The sequence below is a fragment of the Pleurodeles waltl genome, chromosome 3_1 (assembly GCF_031143425.1).
Source record: "Pleurodeles waltl isolate 20211129_DDA chromosome 3_1, aPleWal1.hap1.20221129, whole genome shotgun sequence".
Taxonomy (NCBI): domain Eukaryota; kingdom Metazoa; phylum Chordata; class Amphibia; order Caudata; family Salamandridae; genus Pleurodeles; species Pleurodeles waltl.
Window position 1 is genome coordinate 82,611,744 of NC_090440.1, and position 21,990 is coordinate 82,633,733.

The 21,990-nt window shown below is 42.8% G+C and overlaps 1 protein-coding gene across 1 annotated transcript in view; it reads left to right on the forward strand.

Moving 5' to 3' along the window:
- The window catches only part of SHANK2 (SH3 and multiple ankyrin repeat domains 2), a 2,270,638-nt gene that overhangs the window by 349,379 nt on the left and 1,899,269 nt on the right, over nucleotides 1-21,990 (forward strand). Inside the window, exon 2 of the mRNA XM_069221873.1 lies at nucleotides 3,685-3,750. The gene's annotated coding sequence lies outside the window, so the exon portion shown is untranslated. The remainder of the gene's footprint in view (nucleotides 1-3,684; nucleotides 3,751-21,990) is intronic.

Genomic DNA, 21,990 nt, shown 5'->3' on the forward strand with positions numbered 1-21,990 from the left:
GGGTGAGAGGAGAACTGCCCCGCCCCCTACGACCACCTACCCTTGAGGAGGTCCATCACTTTGTTGCCTTCGGTGTAAACTGAATCCAGAGGTAGTCGAAGGCTGTGACTGGTCCTCCTGTGCCCCCTTCGTCCTTGGACTCCCACACTCTGATTTCCTCAGCGTGAGAATCCAGCCCTGCTGAGCCCTTCATTTTAAAAATCTGCTGCTCTTTGCCCGAAGCCGCTGAGGCCTTTGGGGCTCAGGATATCCAGCTTTAAAAGGACCGTGAAAGCTCCAGTCCTAACCAGAGAGGCAAAGGACATAGAGGGCAAAACTGTCTTCAATGCAAGCCCCGACGATCCTGATACTCGCCTGTTAGTGTCTTGGTGGCGATGACCACAGGTCGCCTCCATTGTCTTGTGTCTTTGGTCCTGGTGATCACAAAACAGGGTCGTAAAGTCATAAAACTTTAGCGGGTGGACCGCGTACTCCCCCCACTCCCCCAGGGAAACATTATTCCATTCTAGTCTGAGACACAGCTGTGCGCCCATCCATTGTCAACAGTGCTGAATGACGAGAGAGGAGATCCCGGCAACAACTAAAATGTTTTACAACTTGGGCACTTAATTGTATTTTTTCTTATTGTTTTTTTTTTTTTCTTTCGGATAATTTCGGCTTGAGACGGTTGCAGGATTTACAAAATGTATGTAAGTGAAACGCACCCAACTGCTCGCATGGTAATTCAAAGGAGGAACATTGGGCCCAATTTAACGCAGCCGCGACTCTCTTTACAGTGCCCCACTAGCGTCCGATCAGGCCAAGGGATTCACTGCCTCAGGGGTCGAAACAGCAACATTTTATAACTAGAATGACTGATCCAAGAGGAATAATCCCGGCACGAACCATTGTTTAGGTCAGATCGGTCACTGTCTGCACAGGCTTTCTTCATTCACCTATTCACTCATTATATGTGCACTGCGCCAAAAGCACCGTGCTCCGACTGCTGGCCCTAGTGGAACATGTTATGTAAAATATATAACGCACTATTGATGCAGGAAGGATCAAATCCAAAATAATTACCCCTCTCGATTGTTGTCCTCATTAGTCATCTTTGTAGAGTTGTGTAATGGCTTGAACTGGCTCTAGTGAAAGGGAGCATTGTGGTATCTGTAGCACATTCGATATATGGGATGGAGATGACTGTATATTAATATGAAGTGATAATACCTCGAAGACTCCTTGGGGACTACTGTTCCCCCCCTACAGTGCTGGTGCCACAAATTGCCCTTTGGAATAAGACTAAGGTCAGGGCTGGCTTTAGGGGAGGGCGACCGGTGCGGCTGCACTGGGCGCTGGCCTGGAGGGGGAGCACTGACCTCACGAGGGGCGCTGTGTTTAGCACTAAGTTAGGATTTAAAACATCTGCAGCAAAGTTCCTTGTGCTCAGGGTTCAGGCAGCAACAAAAATGTCAAGATAACTTTTGTAACTAATGTTCCTGCGAGGGGGAGAGAGATTTGTCTGGTGGCAGTGTTGACTCGCCATGAAGTAGCGCAAAGGGTTAATATGCCTGCTGCAAAGAAAAGATCTGTATTTTATGTAGATAACTATAACTGAGTGCATTAGTGAAGCCAGCCCTTACAAGGGCTTTAAAACAGATGACATGTATGTGAGAGAGGGGCTATGGAGAGATGAGGGGCCATTGTGCTGGGCGTTAGTGAGGGAGGGGGGAGGTCATGGGGAGGGGTGCCAAAAAAGATTGTTGCATCAGCCTCCATCAGCACTAAAGCCGACACTGAGGTATACTATGCTGATTATACATTCTAGTTACAAATAATACAAGTGCTGCCATAATTTTTGTCGTAAGGCTCCGTAGTCAGGCCTTATCCCGTGGGATAACTACCGTTTTTTACGTCGAGCGCGCAAGCGCTACTCTTCTCGAACATGTTGAAATCTATTCTATAGGCTTTAACCACTCCCGTCACTTTCATTCGTTCCTGGGCCTGCCATTCAAAAATCCCTTGATGTTGTTGGCAAATGCTTTATGAGGTTGTTTTGTTACTGCCTTGGAGACTGACCCTGTTACATGGGTTATTGCACGATGGGCATGTACTTTAGTGTGGTGCACTATTTTTAGGGGTGAGCGCAAAGCGCTCAGTCCCCTGTAGTAATCTCTCTTTGGGCTTCCAACCACGCCTATGTCATTGTGAAAGGCATGCATACGTCATGCCTTTTCCGGTGTTTAGCCCACCTACACAGCACCAGCAAACTACTAAAAACATATGAGACTCGATGTTTTCAGCATGGTTTCCGGACTACTTTATCTGTTTATTTTCCACGCAGCGCGATTGCGCTGGGGTTTACATAGTGCGGTCGCGCTCGGTTTTTCCGTTTTCAAATTCAGCACGATCGCGCTGCATTTTATATAGTGCGATCGCGCTGCGTTTTTTTTTTCTTTTAATTTGTGTGGCAAGAAAAGTCCAGTTAGGAGTTTACAAGCTCTAACTCGAGCAAATGCGAGACCCGTTGCATTGAAAATGCTTTTACGAAAAGAAAATCAATGCTATTCTAAACAATATTTCTAGTTGTCCAGGGTTAATTTACTTAATGTTTTCTACAAGGCTGGATGCTATATGAGCCGCCATAAATTTTAGGCACTTTTTACTGCTGTGTTTTGCCTAGTCTGGTTATTTTATACTACTGAGTTTTTTTCATAAATGTATCATCTATTTTATGATGTCTTTTATCTAGTTAGTATTATGCATTTTGCAAGTATGCATTGTGATTTGTAGCTGTGTTGTGCTTTTATGACTACATTTGTTGCCGAAACAAAGTTTTGATGACGATGATGAGGATGGTGATGACTGCCATGTTAGGCGACAACATGTTTTTTTTCTATTTTTATTAATTTAGCTTGCATATGTTGAGTTTTTGCATGTGTTGTATTGTGGTTGTGTAAATAGGTGAATGTAAAAATGAGCCAGCGGGAGGATGAATGCATGCATGAGGGCAAGTATCTTTGCAGGCTCCATGTTTGATGATTTTAGAGTGCCTAAATTCATCAGTGCTTAAAGACACATTTGTATTTATAAGCCGGCCCTGTTGCTGTTGCCAAAGCTTGTTTCAAACAGCAGCTGCGCCACCAAAGCAGTTCATCTTAGTAAGGTCGACATAAGTTGTGCTACTGTTTAACATGATAATATCACCCAGTATTTGAACTTCTATGAAGCAGCAATACACGCTCGGAATACTATGTGTTAAAGTAAGTTATTATTACAGATAATGACCATCTCTTAGCCCCAACAAAAAAGATGCAGCGCATGGCTGATGCAAGACCCTTGTTACGGCTGTACGTTAAAGGACAGGTATTTACATACATGGGTTCTTCATAGGACCGTTTTATCCCCTTACACTAAACAATAATCTAGGGGGCTGTGGAGTGGGCACGAGGGGGGCGTGAGGCGGCCCCTGCATCCAGGGCACAGCGCTGCCTCTTTGTCACCCGGCCGTCTCGGGGCGCAGTAAATGGCAGGTCTTTGTAGCTCGAACATTCCTGCGGACGCTTCGCGCCGTGAATCACCCCGTTCACAGGCAGCGCTCCGAAGGTGGGAGTGGCAGCTCGTCCCAGGGGTTTGCTTGCTGTGTGCTCTCGGTGTGTTTTGTGTGCCTTTAGTTTGTGAAAGGCTGCGCTCTCCTTTTCCCAGCAGAGGCGCAGGACGCGTGGAGCCGCGGGACCCGGACGCAGAGGCGCTACACCTGCGCGCAGGCTGGTAAAGTCTCTTTACTTCAGATTACACTCGTGGTGTGTGCTGTGGTGCGTGCTGTGGTGCGTGGCGTGGGTGGCTGCACTCTGCTTGCTCCGGGCTCTCAGGACATGCAGCGGGAGAGGCTGCACGGGTCGCAGGCACCGTGCGCGTCTGGGTTGCATGAAGAAATAAACAGCATGTATGTGATTTGTCTTAACGTGTTACACAAGCGATGTTGAAAAAAAGTACGACAAACACAACTTAGCAGCGTTGCAAACGTCCTCATTTCTGATAAGGTTCTTCACATAGTGTTTCGGAAACACGTTTATCAGATGCCTTCGCGTGCATCATTCGCCAGTACTGGGCTTTTTATTTATTGACCTAGTGCATTCTGGGTGTTGTAGTTCTGGTTGATTGCCACTGCACCTGCTGAACTAATAATGCGCCTCAAAAGTACAATTTGTAAACTCCAGGACTGGATTCTAGTGCTCCTCGTTGCATCTGGGCGCACCCATCAGTTACAGGATCACATCCTGGCAGCCCTTTCGACCTTTCACACTCGTGAAGTGGAGGAAGTGAGCACCACAGCGTGGGGTAACAATAAACATCTGTCACATAGTGCCAAGAAGCTCCCGGGTGAATGTGCGCTTCCAAGGGCATGTGTCCTGTTATATCATGATATGGTGTTATGTCATGGGGGCTTCTTTGTATCTTTGGAAACTAGTTGGAATACGGGCGCAGAAGCAGGCTGTGCTCGGTGAGGTCTGAGGCCGGAATGGAAGGTTCTGGAAGTGAGACAGGCGCTCTGTCCTGGGGGGTCACCTCCCTGCTCCAAGTGAATGAAACTGCTGTGAAAGTGAACACCTTTCCACCACAATAGCCTCATTTGTTAACTCGCTTGAGTTTGAAGCTGGCAGGGACGTCACACACATCAAGGGACGGGTTTAGTTTGAGGAGGATTAATTTTGACAGCTCAGTTTCTATATTTTTTAAAAACTTTTAATTGCAGATACCTATTTCATCTAACACCAGTAAGTACTTCACCTTATGTTCTCAGTTATTTAAACTGTTTTTTTGACCCCGCCACCAAGATACTGCAGCGCTGCCACGTATGACCCCACCACCCCCCCCACCCCCGTCACATCTGTCACTTTCAGCCAGCTCTTGCATCTATCACAGCCTGGTAAACTCTGGATTGGTGGCTAAACCAGTAGATATTGGTTATTTTGGGGTTTTGTAATTAGGTTTGTATTCTCAAGGAAACCATTCCAAGTTTTTACTCCAAGTTTTTCAGTAGATTGAACTGAGAAGAGTTATCTGTGATTAATACTGCATTTACAGAGTTTTAAAGATTTCTCAACCCCACCAAGAGAGGAGTACATTCACACCACAGGGACAGATGTGTGTTTACTGTCAGAGGGGAGTGTCTTCGCCCCCAGGCTCCAAGAATGCAGAATGAATATGTGACCTCAGAGTTTGAGAATGTTAAACCAGGGGCGTGGCCATAGGAAAGGGAAATCCATCTTTTCAAGGAAAGGAGAGAGTGCTGAACAAAAACACCTGAGGCAAAACTGAACTAAATAGACTGATAGAAAGATTTTGTGAACGTCTGTAGCTAAAAAACAGAAACATCCACAGATAAGAGCTCAATTTTATCTTGACATCAAGTAACTATAAAATGACACCTTTTTATGTGTGATACCTTCCGACAATCGTAAATGTTTACCAAAAACTACTTTCTAGAGTGTGGGTATTTTGAAATAATAGCATGTTTAGCACTTGCAAAGCAAATTGGTCCAGCCTTGACAAACCTAACATATTTTTAATATATTTCTTTATTTTTTGCAAACATATGCAATAGACATTAAAAGTTTAGCATTCATTAAAAAAGTAAAAATGCTTCAGTCTATATAGGTGGTATGCATGTGTTTGAACGAAAAAGTAACAACAGCCCATTGCAAAAATAAATAAAAATCATGACTTTAAGGGCCCTATTTAAAGTTTGGTGGTTGGATTTGTCTGTGACAATTGTGACTGATATCCCATCTGCCTTATTGCAAGTTCCATAGGATAGAGTGCACTTGTAATAAGGTGGACGGTCTATCTCTCACGTACGTGACACTCTAAATCAGACCCTAAATGAGAAATGAATGTTCTAGAGGCCCACACTGAAGCGCACTCCTTTCATGGTGGATGTGCACATCTAAAAGTGAAAAATTGTGTTACTACCAGTGAAGAGTGGCTGAAAAAGGCAGACCCACCGCCCAGTGGTGTAGACATGGGTTGATGGAAAAAAAAAAAAAAATGACATTTGAACAAACCAATGAATTCGTGGGCTAACTAAAAGCCTCTCTAAGCATATACATTTCTTCGTATTTTTATTGTGATTTTGTGGACAGCATGAGAATGGCAAGACAGCCTAAGCACTCTCCAGGCCAGACCTAAATGGGCAACCTCCCACTCATGGAACGGGGTCCCGCCATTTGTATCACACCATGGGCCTGATTTATGAAAAAGTTAGCGCCACCTTTGCGTAATTTTTTGACACAAGAGCGGTGTAAACTTACAAAATATATAAGGCCATATTCATACTTGTCTTTATACTTTTTTAGCGGCGCATTTGCGTCATTTTTTGACGCAAATGCGGCCTAAAAAAGTATTGCTACTGGCCTTATTGTTTACGCCGCTTTTGCGTCAAACAATGACGCAGAGGCAGCGCTAACTTTTCATAAATTGAGCCCTATGTATGAGTGGCTCACAGTGACACTTCTAGGTACGTTTTCGCATTATTACCACAGGGCAACATTCCACAAAACGGTAAGTGACAAGAAACACACGAGTGGACGCCTTTTTAGCTTAAAATGTGTTGTTAGGCGTTCATCGGAGATGAAAAACACAAAAATGAGACCTGGAGCACCGATGCTATCAGAGTTCAAGAAGAAACGTGCAGATGTCCCTGTCTCACAGATACGAACTAGTAACAGCGAACACTGCAGGACAATGCCCCTGGAACTGTTCAACTTGGCAACGAGAGGACCCGTAAAAGTACTGGGAGCCGAGCAGACGCCCCCTCCCGGCCCAGCATTCCTTTGACCTCGCTGGTTGTCACTGAGTAACTAACATTTCGTCAGTGGACTCCGAAAACCGGGTCAGGGTGCTTTTCTGCTGACCTCCAGTGCAGAGCAAAAGGTCACAGTGAGGTGAAGCGCCGAGAGTGGCGCGTGGAGCACCCAGGAGCTGTGTGGGCCCTGCTCTTCTGAAGAAAAACACATCTGCAAGTGTTGTGTCCTCAGATCCGCCCTTTAAAGACAGGAACAGTCTCTTCCTCCCACCGCTTTCCAGAAAATAACGCAAGAGGTTTATTTTATCAGCGAGGCTTTATCTAATCTTGGTAATGTTATCATAGTTCCTCTTGAGGTTCTGCTTCTGAAATTCTTGGTACTTTCTGTCCACTCTGCAAAGCATTTTCATAAAATAAAGCAGAGACGCTTAGAGTCTCTGAACTCCCAAATTAAATGATTTACTTGCCGAGCAAACATTTTCCTTTCACAAACTTATTAAATCAGGGCTGTCAAATGCCCCATCTCAAGTGTAAAACTTTCAACCAGTACAACCTCTCTAGCTCATAGTATCTCATATGCTGGTGAGTTTGAGCCCATCCTCACAGTATTAAAAATGAAACTGTTAGTCCACAAACGCTACAAACTCCTGGACAAAAATACCAGGGCTTGAATCTGGAAGCTCTGTTAGGAGAATGCGTGCGGCGAAAACAATTTGAAAAGTTTGGGGAAAAAAAAACGTGTTTTCTGTCACCCACCTACTACATAGAGGTAGTGGTCCCCTCCACTTTTTAAATTCAAGTTCTTTACTGCTGTGTATGATGTGAGACATAGCCGAGCACTGCACAAGTGAAATAGGGTGACTGCCCCTCTCAAGGTCCTTAGGGCCCCCGTTTCCTACCTTCCACATCTGGGTGATAGCCTAATGCACCCTGGATCTTGTATTCATGTTTAAACTGCCTTAAATGATTAGACTAACAGATCTGAAATTAATAACTAGTAAGTGAAACGTGCAGGACTGAGGTCAGTGTCCTTAATGACGTCGAGTGTGGTGGTCTCCCTGAATTACAACAGCCCATTACATCTAACATGTTAAGCACTAATTTTAAACAAATATAATTTAAAACAGATAAAACATCAAAATCAATAGTCAAATTAAAGTTTACATTATACTTTCTAAAGTATTTGACTGTTAAAAAATCCTAAAAAATAATACCATTGGCATCGTCGAGAAATAACAAAAAAATATTGATAGCACATTATCACCAGTACCATCCCGGACTTTTGTCTACACCGGGTAGTAGCAGCCGGTCTACCATCCAATCACTAACCAGGCAGGGTGCTGCCCAGGGATTCCGATGCACCACAAACATGTCCATAGAATCCCCATGGACTCACAAATATGACATGCCTTTAATCACAAATAATCCGATAAACTGATATTATTTGACATTTCTGCAGGAACTAACCCATTTTTAGATCTGCCTACACTAAGGCTATGATTTATACTTTTTCACGCAAAACTGTGCCAACACAGTTTTGCGTAAAAAAGTATACCGCCGGCTAGCGCCATGCCAAGATGCCGGCCGGTCGTCATATTTATGGTATGACGTTAGCCGATGGTAAGGCCCGGCTAGAGTCATAAAAAACGACGTTAGCCGGGTGGGGGAAACGTAGCGGGAACATGGGGTTTAGCGTCAAAGGATGGAGCTACTAAAAGCAGAGGCTTAAAAAAATGCCTCTAAGCAGACTAGCATCATTAGCAACATATGTCCCCTGGGCATGGCCATTGGGCCCAGTGCCATGTAGGGGGGCCCAAGTTAGGCTCACAAATGGCACTTTAAAAAAAGGTTTAAAAACTCACCTGCACTCACCCAACTTACACGGATGGGGTCCCCTGTCCTCCGCTGTCTCCCTGGAGTTGGTGGGGGTGTTCCTGGAGCTAGGGAAGGGCACCTGTGGCTCTTTTCATGGTCTCTGACCATGGAAATAGGCCCACAGGTTCCCTAATGCCTGCCCTGACCCAGGCATTAAATGATGGCGCTAAGCAAGCTTAGCACCATTATTTAAGGCCCACATCCCCCCATGCTTGATTTTAGCTAAGGCCATATAATTATTTTTTGCCCAGTTTTCCGCAGGCAAAAATGACTTTAACTCCAAAACTTTGGCACTAGACGGATCTAGCATCAAAGTTTAAATATGGAGTTAAGCTTGTGCTGAATTAGCGTAAAAAAAAATATGAACCTAATTCAGCGCAAACTGAATATAAATATGCCCCTCAATGCTTTAGGCATGTCAGTTAACATGGGTTCGGTTACTGTAAAGGTTTATAGCTACTGCAATGAAATGCGCAAGGTAGAGGAATAATGTGCTAGGCACGCCCCAGGTGTAAAAACATATTGTTTCAGATATTTTATGAATCGTAGCTGACCTTGCTTTAATTGTGGTCAACGTAAATCAGCCAGGCCAGGACACACATATATTGGCACAATGGCTGGCCTTCCTGCTTATAAATCACATAAACAGCAACCATAATATGTCTAATGTGCTTAAAATGAAAACAAAGAGAAACTGACCTAAGAAATTGACTCTTAAGACGGTGTTACTATCTTTGTACTCATGTGGCTAGACTTCTGTACTATTTCAAATGGAATGGTGCCATATTATCTAATTCAAAGCATACTGTGCATGCATTTGATGCTAATCTAGCCTTCATTTTTTGTTATTAAAGTATTTGCATATAGATACTTTTGGAATTTAAATCTATTCATAGATGTAAACAGTTGTTTATTAGAACAATAAGAAGGATATTTAGAAACATCTTCCCATAATAGTTTGAGCATTGCCCTTGCGTTACTTAATTATACTGGGTATGTTAAGCCTTGCCAGCTAGTACCCCAACAGCAACAATACCCATCTCGGATTGTATTAATAACAGCAGAGCAGGCCTCAATCTAAATTCAAATGATTTTACATTCAAGTGGTCGCATATTAGATTTGCAGTTGTATCGCCAAATGACTGGTTCGACTGATACACCATCACAGCTGTCATTAAAAATCTTTAGGCCCTAACACTCAGGCTGTCACTGCAAGTACTGCGGGGCTTATTTACAAGCCCCTGTGTGCCGCCAGAACGTCACTTTTAGGGAAATGTCCGGCGGCGCACACTCCAGGGCCATATTTGCAAGGCGACCCTGCAAGGCCACCCTGTGTGGTTTTTCATGGCTTTTTATGGCCGTGTGAATATGGACTGAGGCAACTCAGCACACGTTGATGCCTTGCCTCTCTCTGCGACAGAGAGATGTGCCATGGGTGTTACGGTGGCTGTTCCCACGTAACACTCATGACATTTGACGAAATCCCAGATTTATGAGATTTTGTAAAGCTGGGAATGCGTCAAAAGCCTACGCCTCCCCAGCGGAGGCATAAGAGAGGTGCAACAAGTAGAAATACCTTTATTTCTCCGTTTTTTTCTCTGTGTGGATTCTGCAGCACACATAGAAAGAGGAAAACACCTCTCATGATTGTTTTTTATGCAGAAAGATGTCCCTTCCTGAACAAAAACAACCATCTTTGCAATGCAGGCACCCTTGCACCATGATGCAAGGGTGCCTGTGTTGGCTCATGACAGGCCATTATGTGCCAGCGCAGGGGAAAAGGGCAGGAATGCACTGTATCTTAAAGAAGGCTTGCAGCACTGCCTTGCATGAGAAAGCTTGTAAATATGCCTCCATGTCTTCAGAATCCAGGTGGCTAGACTCCCTGGGCAGCATCCCACATCTAAATGCTGAAGTTACAAGGTCATGAGGCCATAAATGGGGAACAATATGCAGACCATTTTTTTGCTGGGTCATTTTGTGCACAAGTTCTTGCTTTTGGACGTACAAATTGGTCATTCACTACTCCCATTTACGGAATGTCCAGTGTTGAAGTGACCACAGCAAATGTGGAATTTCGCTGTGTCCCACTCAAAGCTTGTGGCACCCAAATTAAAGAATTCAGCAGGAGCACAACAACGTCATATCGGACCTCTAGAGACCCCCACCAGCTTCAGCATACTTCCTTGCTCCAATGAAGGACTTCAAGAACCAGAATACCATTCTAGTCCCAATGTAAAACCTTGACCTCTGTCACCTGCTAGGCTTACGTGATCCCCTACAGACATTAACTTTTCTGTGGCACTTTTTTATTTCTTAGAGATTTTTTGTTTGAAGAATTTAAAAGTTGATATCTCTCACACACCTTGTCTGAATTCAATGATTTTTGAGGTTTTTGCTTATTACATTTTTCATATTTGTTTTCAGATTACATTGGGGATTTTACTGTGTTGTGATCTTGACTTTAACGTTGTTCGGTACTGCTTGACTTAGAGCACATTTATCTGGAGAATTGCTTGCTGTGTGTGCTATTGCTACCAGAGAGTCATCTGTATTGCAACCTACCAGGACTGTGTTCTCTATGCTGGTAGGGGTTCCTTCTACTAAATTATTGATCCACTTTTTGATAAAAAGCAACTCATTCCCTCCACTTCCTTGGCACTTTTAGTGTTTACCGGGACTACATTCCACTACCCACATTATTCAATCTTCACATAAAGGAGCTTCTGTGTAAAAAAGTCTACTTTACAGCCGTATGTAAACAAATTCCAACTATCCCCAGGTACCAAAAGAGAGAATTTAAAAATCTGTAAACTTTTGATCCAAACGTAGACTGGTAAACTTTCTATCACCACTTCCAGCACATTCATCCTCACAAGCCTGTGCTCTGATTTTCTCACATGGTGCAAGGCCACTGTTCAGCCCCCTATAAAATCATTGTTATCCTTCATACCACTGATAGTGGACAGCAGGCATCCTCCCCTGCCACAATTCAATGCAAGTGTTATTTGTACCAGATACTTTGAATGCATCACCCACTTATTAGGTCTCTTAATGGGCTTTATGTGTTGCCTGGATTCTATTTAATTGACACACCTTCCTTTAAAGCATTTCATATCCAATACCCAGTGCTTAATTTGTAAATAAAAACGTGCCGGTGCTCAAAACCCTCATTTTAAAAACGCGGCTGCTGCCATTAAAAGTGCGAGCTCGGAATACTGAGGCAGCGTAATCCTGAAGCCACCTTGGGCTTCTTTAATCCATTTACAGCCACTCCCTGCCCCTTCAGCTCACTCTTGCAACTTTCTGCTTTCTCCCTTTGTGAAGCTTTTTCATTTTTCTCTTCCTCCGTCTTTCCCATATGTGTATTTTGCTTGTAACAAATTCTTGAGGCAGAAGAATAAGCGCCGACCCTCAAAAATAAGAGCCGGTGCTCAGCACTGGAAATAACAACCACAAATTAAGCACTGCAAATACCCTTAAAAATCTACGTTGAAGAAGATATACAAAGCAGGCAAGAGAATTTAAGTATTTCTTTGAAAAGACACTTACGTTCCTCAAAAACAGCTGGCTCGTGCAGACATTCTCTACTAAGGATTACCCTATGTCTGTAAATAACTACCTTTTGGAATAATTCTAGACAATGTGTCAATCTAGTGCATGTATTTATGTAAGTATGAACCTAGTTAAAAGGCTGAGGAGTGCTGTACAGGGTCAAAGGTAAAGACACACAACTCGAGGTCGGATGGGTAGCTGGTTTACTGTTAGTGGCTCATGGAGTAGTTATCTTTAAAGATGCCTGTCTTCAACTTTTTCCTAAATTGGGGCAGATCTGGTGAATATTCAAGTCTCTTTAATTTTATAGAACTAATAATGTGCCTAACTAAACCGCTTTCCCAAATTAAATACTATTTGCGGATGAACTCAAATTATATGTCAAGTGATGAAATGTAAACAATAATAAAATACTCTAATGCATGCTCTGGTCTGTTCTGCATAAATACATAAATTCAGCTGATTGGTTATTATCATTCCACTTGCTTGCACTTTAATTATAGTGATTGTGGCCTTTTTAGAGATGGGTAAATGCTCTCACTAATCTTCTATATTTTAATTATTCTTCCAGTGAATTTGTTCAATCTTTACCAAAAGATGCATGGCCTTTTGTACGGCGTTTTTTCTTTCGTTAATTGTTAAGTATGTTAGCATCCTGCCTGTTATGCAGATCTAGCTCATTAAATAGCCATTTGTCACATCTAGAAATTGTGTTATGTACCAGCATGTTATTTCCTCATGGCCAACTGGCCAAGTGGCTAGCTGAGTGGCGTTTAAATGATGTCATGGTGATTAGTCTGTTGAAGGGGTCTTATGGTACCCAGTAAATAGGATTTCAGTATTTAGTCTGTCTTTGAAAATGGGTAATGAAGTGCAGTCCTGCTGATGTTTTCTGGATGACTGAAAACTGTCTTAATATTTAGTACTTTCAAAGCCTTATTTAAGTCAAAGAGGATGGGATACTGAGCAGAACCTTCAGGTGAGAGCCCAGGATATTTGATACCTGAGGGCCATGCTCTTTCATGAATTTGCCTCCCTCTTTCTTTGATCTGAATATTTTTGTGATGAGTTTGCATTGCTTTATGTGAGATTCTGCCCTGAGGTTTGATATGGAGCTAATTTCCATAGGTGACTAGGGCCTGCACCCACAAAGACAGTGGCAGACTTGCAGTGGTGATGTGATCTACCTTTCTATTGTTCAGGCAGAGTATTGCCACTTGTTTTTTCATTGATCCGGGCCATTGTAATTCTTTTTCATGAGCACCTAGGTTGACCGTGTCAAAATATCCTGTCAAGATATCAGAGTTTTAAAATTTCTAATTGATGGCATGTTTACATCAGACGGGTTGCTCGCTCACTTTCATAACCTGAAGGTTAATGGTTTAAAAATGACTCAAACCTGTTGGGTGCAGGAGAGGTGTGCATGATCTATGATTTTGGGAATGGTTGAGATTCTTTTCCCTCTGTAAGATTCTGGACCTCAGCACTTGTGGGCAGGCAAAAGACAGTCCATCCTTACCCTAAGCAACCTAAATAATAGGGTGAAGTAGGCAGGTCCAGCTGTACTGCTGAAAAAAGGAATCCCTAATTTCCAGGAATGAAAATGTCTGTGCAGAATCTATAGATATTGTAAGTGCTGTATTCCAAAATTATGTCTCTTGCTGTGTGAATTATTCAACATAAATGCATATCTCATTTATTCAGCAAGAACTACCTCCCTCCCTCACTGCCTAATTTACACCATTGTATGTTGTACAGATAAGCTTGAATGATACTGTACATGGTTTGTGTAATAAGCTCCTGCTTGTCAATATCAACACACCTGCAAGAGCTCTTAGCAGTGCTTTGTAGGAGATAATCATCTTTTGTGTGATGTCCCTCTAGATTTGTTTGCCCTAACTGTGTTGTTGGCTTTAGTGCTCACCAGGAGTAAAGTGCCTGTTCTCGCCCTTTAAACATGGTTAAATTGCCTTATTCCTAACTGGCACATTTAACCTGCCTTCAAGTCTGTAGTATGTGGTGTAGGAAGTGCACCAAGGGCCTAGAAGCTAAAGGCCACTTGTGGGCTTCAACACCTATTGTGCCATCCACTCCAGCAGCAGTGCACGCTACAGTGGCAGTGGTATCCACTAGAGAGGCACTGCAAGTGGCTGCAGGCCCACCCTGTGCAGCCTGACTGCTGCAGTGTAAAACCTCCAGTGCGACTCCTCAAAATAACCCTTTTTGACAGGTACAGACCGTTTTAAACACTGTTGAGGTAGTAGACCTTGTAGCCCACATGGTGGGCCGCAAGGCATTTAAAAGTTGGACTAGTAAAAATCAATATTACCATGTCCCTACAGTGAAAAGGCCCTAGCATCTATTTTTACTTTGGCCTATATAGAAATTAGGACTGCAGATTAAAATATGAATACTGTTTCTCATGAATGGGACCAGACAGAAAAAAAATATTAAATACCTATTTTTCATAGTTATTAATATCCAATTAAATATTGAAGGATTATCATTTTTTATAAATATTAAGAAAAAGTACCTTTTAAAGAGTTACATTTTCCCTGCCTGAATTTCCTGGAGGCTAATTTGCATTAACTCTCCAGCAGCTCCCAGCATGTGCTCAGTGAGGGTAGGTGTGTGACATTCCTCCCAGGAGCACACAGTAGGCTGACCTGAATGGGCATAGATAACTCCTCTGATTTCAATAGAATATTCAGAGTAGGAGCTGTGGTCATTCATCTGACACCATAGTGGCAAGATCAGGTCTGTTGAATCACATGCATCACTTCTGGCACATTGAAAGGGAGAGAAGATGAGGCCGGTACAATTCTTGTGTATTTCCTGTCGGGTTGCTGAAGGACCCTACATTTTCTGACCAGGCCTCTGTCTCTGAGTTTGCTTTGGGTACAGTGCCTGCTTCAAAAAGGATTTTAGTATTAGACACCCACCCACAACTCGAAAACCCCAAGTTTAGTGTTGCTGAAGACATTCACTGTCTTGAAAATACCCCAACACATGGCATGTTTAGGCTCTTTGCAGTAAGAAAAGCAGAAACTATTCAAAAAGTAGAAAGGGTTGCCCTAGGAACATGTACCACATTGTATAGTATATGTCCAGGAGTCACCCCACCTTCTACCAGAGGCCTGCCAGGAATGTGGCACTCCAATGTACCTGGCCAGAACACTGTCAGGACCTGTGTAAGAACACAAGAGGACTGGACCTACTGACTGTGACCTCAGAGGAGCCCCGAAGGACTGGACCTGCTTCCTCTTGTACCTGGGTTACAGAAGGAGAGCCCAAGGGTCAGTTGACTGACATCCATCGTAGCTACAGTGGCACAGCAAGCTACTAGAGGCCTTTTTCCTGGAAGTACACAGCAGACCAGTGGCAGCTGACACCCTTTAAGTCGCTAAGTACCTTCCTGAGGCCCAACAGGTTTTTCTTTGTTCTCCAGAAACAAGTTTTGAAACCTGTGAGGTTCTCCCCCAGCCCAGTGGAGCTTAGAAAGGTTATCAAACGTGTTTATTTCCAGCCTTTTACTGCAGACAATCCACCTGCTGTGTGCGACCTGGGCTGCATCATGGTGGACCTGAATTTGCAGGTTGGTCCCTATCTACCATGGTCATTATTGGTGCTCTACTTTTTCTTGGCTCTTCTTTTATTTAAAACTTTAAAAAATCATATCTCTGGTTCCCCTCATTATGCTGTTTTAATTTCATTACTTTGAATACAGTTAACTCTTATTTCCAATCTGGTTTGGGATTTGTATTGCTTAGTGTTTTTACCTTATGACTCGTAAATACTTAACACATTACCTTACGTTTAGCCTGTCTCCTCTGTGCCATTACTACTAGGGGGTTGGATTTAGATTAATTTAGTACTTGAAAGGTTCACACTGACAAGAATTATGAGTATTCCTTAAAGTATTCCTTAAAGTGGGCAGTCAAGGGTCCCTAATAATATAATTTCCTTCATGCTTGCTTGTGGTTATGAAGCAAAAGTATTCCATGTCCTCCTCCTTGCTGCGATTTATGTGTTTTTTGGGCATAATGCGGATTTCTGGGTTTCAGTTAAAACTGATTTTAACTGAAAAAGCAGAACCAAAGGGAATATATTTGTTTTTCGACAGAAACTGAAAAATCCAGATTATGCTGTTCCTTTACTGATTTGGCACCCTCTGGGGCAAATAGTGTAAATGTTTCCCTTACATCGAAGTGCTTTTCTGATATGGATGCCCTCTGATGTGACCCATTTGTTCCATGCCAAGCCACTGATTGTTCCATTGTTGACATCTGCAGGTACCAGGAGTGCTTGGCTTCCCTTCCAATCCTGTTTTGGGGGCATGACTCACATCATATATCTACTGTTCACTGCATGCTGCTGTGTAGTGGGCAGCAGGTTCCCAGCTGAGCTCTGAGTATCCTTGCAGTCCAGGGCAAGAAGCACTCAGATCATTCCTCCTTCATCGAAAGTGGAACAAAACTTTGCTTTCTGAAAACTCAGCTAGAAGGATTGTGGCAACAGAGATCCCTGTGCATATGGATGCACCCAGACTTAATGCCCTTGCATATAACATTATACCCACAACTCTTGGTCTTAAGTTTACATTTTGATGATCTAAAAAGCAGACCTATAGGAGTTGCCTACCTTCATATGGAAAAAGCAGGTATTATATCATGAACATGTTCATTCCCCATGATCCATGCAAAGAGGTCAATGAACTGGTTTTGTTGGTGAAACTAAGCTGCTTTCAGTGTATACAGTATAACTATGAATTTATGAGTTAATGTATAAGTTGTAGACAGTGTAGATAGTAGTTTCCTAGTATGTGCTCCATATGGTGCAGTTTTAGCAAAAACAGGTCCATGGACTCGTTCTGAGCTTGCAGACTTGGGAAAATACAGCCCCAGGATTACCAAGTTGAGTTCCCTTTCCTTATTCTTCCATGCCAAGAAGCACCATATCCTGTACATAAGACTGTGACTGCATTGAATGAAACATATTGAGCAGTACTTATTCTTCCTCCCAAGACACTATACCAGTGCACACTGCACAGAATAGGAAGGTAAGTGTTTTGTGCATCTGTCAAAAATTGCTGGCAAGAGCACAGCCCCACATGCACACTAAAAATCAATGCTTTGAGGTCTTCAAATAAAGACCAGTCCCATGGTCTTAGTCATGGTCATGGGCGTAGCTTGGTCAGTAAGAATGGGGGGGTGAGCTTCACATTTTCTGACATCCAGAGCCTGGCGAAAGTAACTGGCCAAAAAGTGCACGTAAGTTAAAGAAAGTATAAGATGGCCAGTTCAGCCTAAAGCTCCTGAGAGACTAATGCATTCTTCATTCTTGGTGAAATCTGACAGAGATCTCACCATACCCAACTGAAAGCACCTGTACCCAAGTATTTACCAGAAAATACATTTCTTAAGGGGGGGTGTAACACCTCCTGCCCCCTCTGAAGCTACACCCCTGGTAAAGGCCCAACAGTGTAAAATAAACTTCCTTCCTGCTGTGAACTGCACATGGAAATGACACAAGGCGTCCTGCAGGTGCTGACACCTTTTTACCACTTGAACACAGTTTGCTGTCTCCAATTTCCGTATAGCTGATAGCATGCACATAATAACTTCTTAGCAACTTTCTCTCTTACAGCGAACTACAACAGGAATAGACCCAGATGAGACAGTAAAATCCATCTATTAGCCCTGTTCTTTCTTTATATTACAAGACAAAAAGCAGGACAGTGACACCAGCTTGCACTACATGAGCACCACACTTCATACATCTTATGTCCTAAATAGAACGTTTTAATTGAACAGAGGGAAGGTGTGTTAAATGCCCACTATTAACATGCCTATCTGCTAAATCAAATCTTAATGGGCTGTAAACGTATTTCCAGTTATGCACCTCCTTGACGTGGGCTGGGACAGGAGTGCTGGAAAAAAGGGTTGATCCTTGTTAAATTAGACAGAAAAGGAGTTGAGAGAAATGATGTAAAGCTACTTTAAAGAGCAAATTCAAAGAAAGTATCAGGGAAGCAAGGTGAATGGGAGAATGTAGGAATAATTGACAATAGGAATGGATGAAGGAAAGGAAATGAAAGCAAATATCTTAATAGCTCTGTAAAATACCATCCCCATGATTATGTACAGAGAAAAGAAAGAATAAACACTGAAAAAACGTTTTTAACACTTTTTAAACCATAGGAGAACACTGAAGTGCCCCACTAGTTTGGGTAATCCCACTTAGCCTTTTTTCTATATCGAGGAGTAAATAATTTTTATGAGATTTCTAATCGTAAATTATATTTTGTTTTGTTCCTCGCTTGATGGGTGCACACCAAAGTTATTAGTGAAACAAAAGTGCCTCTTTAAAGGAAAGTCTGACCCAACCATAACTACACAGGTGCTATATAAATATAGATAATGTTACCATCATCCCTTCCCACTTTTTCAGAAAGTATAGGAGAGTGTCATAATTCACTCTGTCATATGTGACCAACAGTCTAAGAACTGTCAGTATGTCACAGTGGTTCTAGTAAAGAAACAGAGGGCCTGATTACGACTTTGGCGGAAGGGATTACTCTGTCCCAAATGTGACGGATATCCCGCCCGCCGTATTACAAGTTCCATTATATCCTATGGAACTTGTAATACGGCAGATTGGATATCTGTCACATTTGGGACAGAGTAATCCCCTCCGCCAAGGTCATAATCAGGCCCAGAGTGTAGTCATCCCTGATGTTGGCTAGTGCCTTTCCTATTCTTGAAAATATCACTCATCGCCACCCAGGCCTCATATTTCTGTGAGATGTCTTTCATGGGAACAGTAGGTTTGAGATTGCCTGGTAGTGGGAAAAGTCTTTTGGGTTACCAAACGTGCTATTCAGAATGAACATTACCATAGCTTGTTTTAGAGCTCTAGGCACTGAACCTCAGAGAAGCAGTGTTGACTTTGTACATGTTGTCAAGAGGCCAGAATTTGAGTGTTCAAGATCTGCAGACAGTGTTTCAGGTTTCTTCATGATGATTGAAGTCATTGTTTTACTGAAAGTTGGGCACTTAGGGCCATATGTATGAACACTATTTCCCATAGACACAGAATGGGTAAAACCCTTTGATACATCTGGCCCTTAGTTTTCTCCACCAATCGACTGACTCTTGGGAGACATACAAGTAATAACAAGCATTGGATTTGTGAAGAAGTTATGAATGAATGATTTATAGAGGGCAACAGCTACCCCAAAAAAGGTGTCATGGTGCTGGATCATCAGAGGGCAACCCAAACCAAAAACTATACTAAGCAACATTGGATACTCAAAGTTTCAGTTGTTTGCTAAAACAGGCTTCAGAAGAGATGGATCCTATGGGATTACATCATGATTGTTCTGGACTGTCTCGAATGGAAGAGTGCATTCTTTTGATTTTTGGCCCACAGACTTTGGTCCTTTGAGGCCTTTATGCTGTGTCAATGGATGCTCTCCAGGAGCTCGGGTTCCATTGTTTCTGGTAAATTTTGTATGGTTTGTTGCTTCATTCTTTTATGCTGCATATTTTCATTGCAAGTTACACCCAGGAGTACTTGAATGTGTGCTTTGCGTTTCTTCTTGTATTCTACCTGTGGCACGTGTCGTGGTGAAAAAGCTGTAAATAAAAAATGTGCATGTCCTAAGTACTGGTTGTGCTATGTGGGATAATTAGCAGGAGCAAAATTTGGCTTTCAGTTATGGACTGTCCATATCAGAATAGAAAACTGCATACAAACAGGACATATTTTAGCCTGGTCTGGGGTGCCCAAAGTGTGTTATTTACTGCTGTAGTTACCAACCAGGTTCTTAAAAAAACTAAATCAACAACCACGCCAGTGCAATGCGCACTCCTCTTGAAATCCCCTTTGAGGCGCAGAGTCACATTTGCACCCGAAATGGGATTAGTGTCTGACCTGCAATCAAAACCTAGACATTTTTCAGTGTTACTGCCAAGTGGCAGGAGAACCTTTGTTGCTGGTGTGTCCAGAATCATCACCATCTTGGAGTGTCTCCAGCCTCATCACCACAAGGAGCCACAATATCAGAGCTGAAACAAAGACCATGCACGATCCCTCGTTGGAAATCGCCACATCTTGAGGAAACAACAAATATGTCCGCTACCGTACTGTGCCCATCAGTGGGATTCCTAAAAGAAGTTAATTTAGTCTCAAAACTGGGTTTTTTAGGAAACCGGAGTGGCATACTAGTACGTGGAGCTACTTTATAACTTTCTGATGCATTATGATCTATCTGGCTCTTGATCTAAACGATCAAAGTGGTACCCGAGCACTTAGGTTGTTTCTGTGATGTTTCTTTGTGTCGCAGCCATCATCTATCCTTCTCTCACCCCCTAATCGGGCGAACCTAAGTAGGTCGTCCTTTCCTTTTACAATCACAGTAGTTAATGTATCATTGTCATGCTAGCAGGAATGATGCCTAAGATTTTGGTTTAACATTCCAAAAGCAGCCCCGTGCTCAGCCATGATCCCACAGATTCAGCAGCTAGTGACTGCTCAGCCATGATCCACAGATTCAGCAGCTAGTGACTGCTCAGCCATAATCCCACAGATTCAGCAGCTAGAGACTGCTCAGCCACGATCCCACAGATTCAACAGCTAGTGACTGCTCAGCCAAGATCCACAGATTCAGCAGCTAGTGACTGCTCAACCACGATCCCACAGATTCAGCAGCTAGTGACTGCTCAGCCACGATCCACAGATTCAGCAGCTAGTGACTGCTCAGCCATGATCCCACAGATTCAGCAGCTAGTGACTGCTCAGCCACGATCCCACAGATTCAGCAGCTAGTGGCTGCTCAGCCACGATCCCACAGATTCAGCAGCTAGTGACTGCTCAGCCACGATCCCACAGATTCAGCAGCTAGTGACTGCTCAGCCATGATCCCACAGATTCAGCAGCTAGTGACTCCTGATATCAAATGGGAGAGAAATAAACCTAAGTGTTTGTCTCTCTTATACTTTGTGTGTCTTAGGCCTCAGGCTATTTATTGCACTCGAAACTGTGATCCATCCAAACGCTGATGTCTCTGCACTTTCAGGATTTATGTTATAGGAGGTTTACTGCAGCAAGGGGTGGATGTTCTGGAGACAACTCGGCAGCAAACACCAGACAACAGATTGCAAGTCAAAATAAACAGGTTACAGGGACAATAATTAAGAATATCAAGGTGTTGACACCTTTCATTGGACTAATCAAAACATTTATATCCTGAGATCATAGATTTATGGGGCTTCGAAGTCCAAGAGTGTTATATGCAAATGACCCTAAGAAACTAATAAAACGATTTGTTTACAGCACCAGACAACAATTTATTTCACAATGAAAATGCATGTAGTTGATCTTATCAGAACTGAAATAACCTACTGAACAAGGATTGCATTGTCAATAGGTATGGCTAATGAATGTAAGTGCCATTTATTTCATTAATTGGTTTACCTGATCAATGTTATCATACGTGCACTCAGTTGCTCATGTTTCCACTCATGTGTCTATTCATCCATCCACTGACTCATTCTGACAACACCACAATAAAACCCACAGAAACTCAACAAGAAATGCAACAAGAAATGCATTATACATTAAAATAATACAAGCACTAAAAGAAACAAACTACGATCTAACCATGACGAGCATATGCTTACAATAACAAAACTAAAAACAGCAGTGAATATCTGTTCTGCAGTTGGGTTGTCCATAGTCTATCTTTGTTTTAATGTTCCAGCTTGGCCGCT